Source organism: Struthio camelus, chromosome 3, assembly GCF_040807025.1.
Source record: "Struthio camelus isolate bStrCam1 chromosome 3, bStrCam1.hap1, whole genome shotgun sequence".
In the NCBI taxonomy this organism is placed as follows: domain Eukaryota; kingdom Metazoa; phylum Chordata; class Aves; order Struthioniformes; family Struthionidae; genus Struthio; species Struthio camelus.
The window spans coordinates 707,069-713,876 of NC_090944.1; the positions used below are offsets into that span (position 1 = coordinate 707,069).

Genomic DNA, 6,808 nt, shown 5'->3' on the forward strand with positions numbered 1-6,808 from the left:
GGGCTGCCATTCCGAGGGACCTGGACAGGCTGGCGAGCTGGGCCGAGGGGGACCTCCTGAAGTTCAACAAAGGCAAGTGCAAGGTCCTGCACCTAGGGAGAAAGAATCCCATGCACCAGGACAGGCTGGGGGTTGACCTGCTGGAAAGTAGCTCTGCCGAGAAGGACCTGGGAGTGCTGGTAGACAACAAGTTAAACATGAGCCAGCAGTGTGCCCTTGTGGCCAAGAAGGCCAATGGTGTGCTGGGCCGCATTAGGCAGAGTGTTGCCAGCAGGACGAGGGAGGTGATCCTGCCCCTCTCCTCAGCCCTGCCGAGGCCTCCCCTGGAGTACAGTGTCCAGTTCTGGGCTCCCCAGGACAAGAGAGACATGGCACTCCTGGAGAGAGTCCAGCGGAGGGCTACCAAGAGGATTAGAGGGCTGGGGCACCTCTCCTAGGAAGAAAGACTGCAAGAGCTGGGCCTGTTCAGCCTGGAGAAGAGAAGACTGAGAGGCGATCGCATCAACGTGTACACGTATCTGAAGGGGGAGTGTCAAGAGGATGAGGCCAGCCTCTTCTCCGTGGTGCCCAGTAACAGGACAAGAGGCAATGGGCAGAAACTGAACCACAGGAAGTTCCACCTAAACCTGAGAAAAAACTTCTTTGCTGTGAGGGTGACAGAGCACTGGAACAGGTTGCCCAGAGAGGTGGTGGAGTCTCCTTCCCTGGGGAGATTCAAAACCCGCCTGGACGCCACCCTGGGCAATATGCTCTAGGTGACCCTGTTTGAGCAGGCAGGTTGGACTAGATGATCTCCAGAGGTCCCTTCCAACCTCAACCATTCTGTGATGCTGTGATTCCTCGATGACCTGGAGGAAGGCCCGGAGTGCGCCCTCAGCAAGTTTGCTGCTGCTACTAAAGTGGGGGGCAGTGGCTGACTCCTGAGGGGCCTGGAGCAGCTCTCCTCTGCAGAAAGGCTGCGAGAGCTGGGCCTCTTTAGCCGGGAGAAGAGAAGCCGGCGAGGCGATCTCCCCAACGTGTACCAGTCTGTGAAGTGGGGGGCGAGGGGGGGTGCGTGGAGAGCATGGGGCCAGCCTCTTCTCCGTGGTGCCCAGAAGTCAGGGAGATCCTGGCCCGCAGCTGCTTGTGGCTGGGGGCAGCCGGGCGGAGGTGCTGCGCGGCCCTGGCAGGGGCGGCGGGCAGGCGGAGCGGCCGGTGCTGGCGCGCTTCCGCCGGGCGCCGCTGCAGGAGGGAGGCGGCGTTTGCTCTGTGGCCGGCGCAGGAGCCTCTCCCGGCTCGGCTCGGCTCGGCTCGGCTCGGCTGGACTCGGCTGGACTCGGCTGGACTCGGCTGGGCTCGGCTGGACTGGACTCGGCTGGACTCGGCTGGACTGGACTCGGCTGGACTCGGCTGGACTCGGCTCGGCTGGACTCGGCTGGACTCGGCTCGGCTGGACTCGGCTCGGCTGGACTCGGCTGGACTCGGCTGGACTCGGCTGGACTCGGCTCGGCTCGGCTGGACTCGGCTGGACTCGGCTGGGCTGGACTCGGCTGGACTCGGCTCGGCTGAGCTGGGCTGGGGGGCGGTGCGTGTGCGGGAGGGGCGGTGCGGGGCGTGTCCATGCAGATGAGGCGTCGCGGGGGCCGGCGGGAGCGGTGTTCGCGGGCCGAGGCGGGGCGGGCGGGGGGCGGCGGGAGGTCGGGGCGCGCGTGGGGCGCGGCGGGGCGGCGGGGCGGGGTCGGGGCGTGGGCGGGTGTCGGGGTCGGGGGTGTTGCTGTGGGTGTGCGCGGGGTGTGTGTGTGTGGCGGGGGTTGTTGTGGGGCGGCGTGGGGTGGCGGGGCATACTTACCTGGCAGGGGAGACACCATGATCAGGCAGGTGGTTTTCCCAGGGCGAGGCTCATCCCTTGCACTCCGGGTGTGCTGACCCCTGCGATTTCCCCAAATGCGGGAAACTCGACTGCATAATTTGTGGTAGTGGGGGACTGCGTTCGCGCTCTCCCCTGGCCGGCCCGTGCAAAGACAGACGGACACACGGACGGACGGACGGACGGGGCGGGCGGGCAGCCCGGGGCCGGGGCGGGCGCCCCGCAACGAGCCGCCGCCTCCAGCCGCCGCCGGGGGCAGCGCTCCGCCCAGCGCCGCACGCCCTGCCCTCCGCCTCCTTGGCCCCGACGGCCCCTTCCTGACCCCTCAGCCACCTCCTGCCCACCACCACCCCCGGGCCCTGCCCTGCACAGCTGCTCTCCAACACCTCGCACCCGCACCCGCACCCGCACCCGCACCCGCAGCCAGACGGGAGGCCGCGCTTGCCTCGGCTCACCTTCCGCAGCCTCCCTCGGCCACCGCTCCAGCCTCTCCAGCACCCTCGGAAGGGCAGCGCAGCCCGCTGGGGCCTCCGCCGCTCCTCCCGCTGTGCCATCGTCAGCAGCCTTGCTGCGCGGCCGCTCCCTCCCTAAAGGACGTACGGCAGGACGTTAGTAGGCTGCGTAGCATCCGAGAGGATGAGCAGGAGATGGACAGGGCGTTCTCGGAGACTGTGCAGCTCCAGGAGTCCCCAGCCCCCACTGCAGCGGAGTTGTCGGAGGGCTCAGCACCGTGTGTAAAGGTGCATCCTAACGCTGTTGAAGAGGGCTGGAAGCTGGTGACCTCTCGTAGAAGGAGAAAGGCTCTTGCTCCTCCTCGAGAGTTGCCTGTGAAGAACAAGTGTAGCGCCCTCCAAGCCGAGGAGGAGCTGGGCATGGCTCCAAGGGAGGCAACTGGCCTGGCAGACCCTGTGCCGTGCAGGAAGCCCCGGAGGAAGCGGCGAGGGATTGTTGTGGGTGACTGCCTGCTGCAGGGGACGGAGGCGCCTCTCTGCCGACCTGACCTCTTGTCCAGAGAGGTTTGCTGCCTGCCAGGGGCTCGAATAAGAGAGGTCGTGGAAAGACTGCCAAGGCTCGTCCACGCATCGGACTACTACCCTCTGCTCATCTTCCACGTGGGTGCTAACGACACGAAAGGCAAACTGGAAACCATCAACCAGGACTTCAGAGCTCTGGGAATGGTGGTCAAGGGTCTGGGAGCCCAGGTCGTTTTCTCCTCAGTCTTGCCTGTGAGGGGAAAGGATGGGAGGAGGAGTAGACGAGTTGTCCAAGTTAACAGCTGGCTGCGCCGCTGGTGTTGGCAACAGGGCTTTGGTGTCTATGACCGTGGGACCCTGTTTGAAGATCAACAGCTGATGGGGAGCGATGGGATCCACCTTACCAAGCGGGGCAGGCGCGTCTTTGCCAACAGGTGGGCCAGCCCGATAAGGAGGGCTTTAAACTAGGCAAGATGGGGGAAGGGGAGTGGTATAGTGGCAGGGGAGTCAGTAAAACACCGCTCAAGTCAGGATGCCTCCAGCGGGTGCATACAGCCAGGGGAGACAGCGTGGAACATGGCTATGGAGGCTCCTCTTGCACCTCTCCCGGCAAGCTTGCATGCTTGACTGGCTCTCTGAAATGCCTATATACCAATGCACGCAGCATGGGGAATAAACAGGAAGAGTTAGAGATGTGTGTGCGGTCGCAGGGCCATGATCTCATTGCGGTTACAGAGACAGGGTGGGATAGTTCACAGGACTGGGATGCTGTCGTGGATGGCTACGTGCCTTTTAGGAAAGACAGGCCAGGAAGGCGAGGTGGTGGAGTTGCTCTTTATGTGAGGGAACAACTAGAATGTGTGGAGCTCTGCCTCGGGGTGGATGAAGAGCAAGTGGAGAGCCTATGGGTAAGGATTAAAGGGCAGGCTAAGACGGGTGACACTGTTGTGGGGGTTTACTCCAGGCCACCTGACCAGGAGGAAGTCATCGATGAGGCCTTCTACCGACAGCTGGAAGTAGCCTCACGATCACAGGCCCTGGTTCTCCTGGGAGACTTCAACCACCCTGACATCTGTTGGCAAGACAGCACAGCTAGGCACAAGCAGTCAAAGAGGTTCCTGCAGAGGATTGATGATAATTTCTTGACTCAGGTGGTGGAGACGCCAACGAGGAGAGGCGCAATGCTCGACCTTGTACTAACAAACAAAGAAGGTCTAGTTGGAGAGGTGAAGGTTGGGGGCAGCCTTGGCTGCAGTGACCATGAGATGGTGGAGTTGAGGGTCCTACGAGGAGGGAGCAGGGCAATGAGTGGGACTGCAACGCTGGACTTGAGGAGAGCTAACTTTGGCCTCTTCAGGGACCTACTTAGGGGAATCTCCTGGGGTAGGGCCCTGGGGGGAAGAGGGGTCCAAGAAAGCTGGTTAATATTCCAGCATCACTTCCTCCAGGCTCAAGATCAGTGCATCCCTCTGAGGAAGAAGTCCAGCAAAGCGGATTCGGCAGGAGACCTGCATGGATGAGCAAGGAACTCCTGGCCAAACTCCAACAGAAGAAGGAAGCACACAGAATGTGGGAAAGGGCACAGGCCACTTGGGAGGAATACAGGGACGTTGTCAGAGTGTGCAGGGATGCGACAAGGAAGGCTAAGGCCCACTTGGAATTCAGCCTGGCCAGGGATGTCAAGGCCAACAAGAAGGGCTTCTTCAAATACATCCGAGGCAAAAGGAAGACTAGGGAAAACGTGGGCGCGCTGCTGAATGGGGCGGGTGCCCTGGCAACAAAGGATATAGAGAAGGCAGAGTTATTGAATGCTGCCTTTGCTTCAGTCTTCACTGCTAAGGCCAGTCCTGAGGAATTCCAGACCTTGGAGACAAGAGAGGAAGTCTGGGGAAAGGAAGACTCTGCCTCGGTGGAGGAGGATCAGCTTAGAGATCTTTTGTCCAAACTTGACATCCATAAATCCATGGGCCCCGATGGGATGCACCCACGAGTGCTGAGGCGGCTGGCGGCTGTTATCGCTAGGCCACTCTCCATCCTCTTTGAAAGGTCCTGGAGATCAGGAGAGGGGCCTGAGGACTGCAAGAAAGCCAACGTCACCCCAGGCTTCAAAAAGGGCAAGAAGGAGGAGCCAGGAAACTACAGGCCCGGCAGCCTCACCTCCATCCCCGGCAAGGTGATGGAACAGCTCCTCCTGGAGGTCCTCACTAAGCATGTGGAGGACAAGGTGGTGATCAGGAGTAGTGCGCATGGATTGCCCAAAGGGAAATCATGCTTGACCAATCTGATAGCCTTCTATGACGGGATGACTGGCTGGGGAGAGGAGGGGAGAGCAGTGGACTTCAGCAAGGCTTTTGCCACTGTCTCCCATCCCATCCTCCTAGGTAAGCTCAGGAAGTGTGGGCTAGATGAGTGGACAGCGAGGTGGATGGAGAACTGGCTGGATGGCCGAGCTCAGAGGGTTGTGGTGAATGGCGCAGAGTCAAGTTGGAGGCCTGTAGCTAGTGGTGTCCCCCAGGGCTCAGTCCTGGGTCCAGTCTTGTTCAATATATTCATCAATGACCTGGAGGAAGGGGCAGAGCGCCCCCTCAGCAAGTTTGCTGATGATACTAAACTGGGGGGAGAGGCTAACACACCAGAAGACTGGGCTGCCGTTCCGAGGGACCTGGACAGGCTGGCGAGCTGGGCCGAGGGGGACCTCCTGAAGTTCAACAAAGGCAAGTGCAAGGTCCTGCACCTAGGGAGAAAGAATCCCATGCACCAGGACAGGCTGGGGGTTGACCTGCTGGAAAGTAGCTCTGCCGAGAAGGACCTGGGAGTGCTGGTGGGCAACAAGTTAAACATGAGCCAGCAGTGTGCCCTTGTGGCCAAGAAGGCCAATGGTGTGCTGGGCCGCATTAGGCAGAGTGTTGCCAGCAGGTGGAGGGAGGTGATCCTGCCCCTCTCCTCAGCCCTGCCGAGGCCTCCCCTGGAGTACAGTGTCCAGTTCTGGGCTCCCCAGGACAAGAGAGACATGGCACTCCTGGAGAGAGTCCAGCGGAGGGCTACCAAGAGGATTAGAGGGCTGGGGCACCTCTCCTAGGAAGAAAGACTGCAAGAGCTGGGCCTGTTCAGCCTGGAGAAGAGAAGACTGAGAGGCGATCGCATCAACGTGTACACGTATCTGAAGGGGGAGTGTCAAGAGGATGAGGCCAGCCTCTTCTCCGTGGTGCCCAGCAACGGGACAAGAGGCAATGGGCAGAAACTGAACCACAGGAAGTTCCACCTAAACCTGAGAAAAAACTTCTTTGCTGTGAGGGTGACAGAGCACTGGAACAGGTTGCCCAGAGAGGTGGTGGAGTCTCCTTCCCTGGAGAGATTCAAAACCCGCCTGGACGTCACCCTGGGCAATATGCTCTAGGTGACCCTGTTTGAGCAGGCAGGTTGGACTAGATGATCTCCAGAGGTCCCTTCCAACCTCAACCATTCTGTGATGCTGTGATTCCTCGATGACCTGGAGGAAGGCCCGGAGTGCGCCCTCAGCAAGTTTGCTGCTGCTACTAAAGTGGGGGGCAGTGGCTGACTCCTGAGGGGCCTGGAGCAGCTCTCCTCTGCAGAAAGGCTGCGAGAGCTGGGCCTCTTTAGCCGGGAGAAGAGAAGCCGGCGAGGCGATCTCCCCAACGTGTACCAGTCTGTGAAGTGGGGGGCGAGGGGGGGTGCGTGGAGAGCATGGGGCCAGCCTCTTCTCCGTGGTGCCCAGAAGTCAGGGAGATCCTGGCCCGCAGCTGCTTGTGGCTGGGGGCAGCCGGGCGGAGGTGCTGCGCGGCCCTGGCAGGGGCGGCGGGCAGGCGGAGCGGCCGGTGCTGGCGCGCTTCCGCCGGGCGCCGCTGCAGGAGGGAGGCGGCGTTTGCTCTGTGGCCGGCGCAGGAGCCTCTCCCGGCTCGGCTCGGCTCGGCTGGGCTCGGCTGGACTCGGCTGGGCTGGACTCGGCTGGACTCGGCTGGACTCGGCT

At 61.5% G+C, this 6,808-nt stretch overlaps 1 non-coding gene across 1 annotated transcript; it reads left to right on the forward strand.

Annotated features, from left to right (window-relative positions):
* Positions 1-1,820: 1,820 nt before the first annotated feature.
* On the forward strand, positions 1,821-1,984 carry LOC138066936 (U1 spliceosomal RNA). Its single transcript, XR_011140646.1, has one exon. It is a non-coding gene; the product is annotated as a U1 spliceosomal RNA (small nuclear RNA).
* The last annotated feature ends 4,824 nt before the right edge of the window (positions 1,985-6,808 follow it).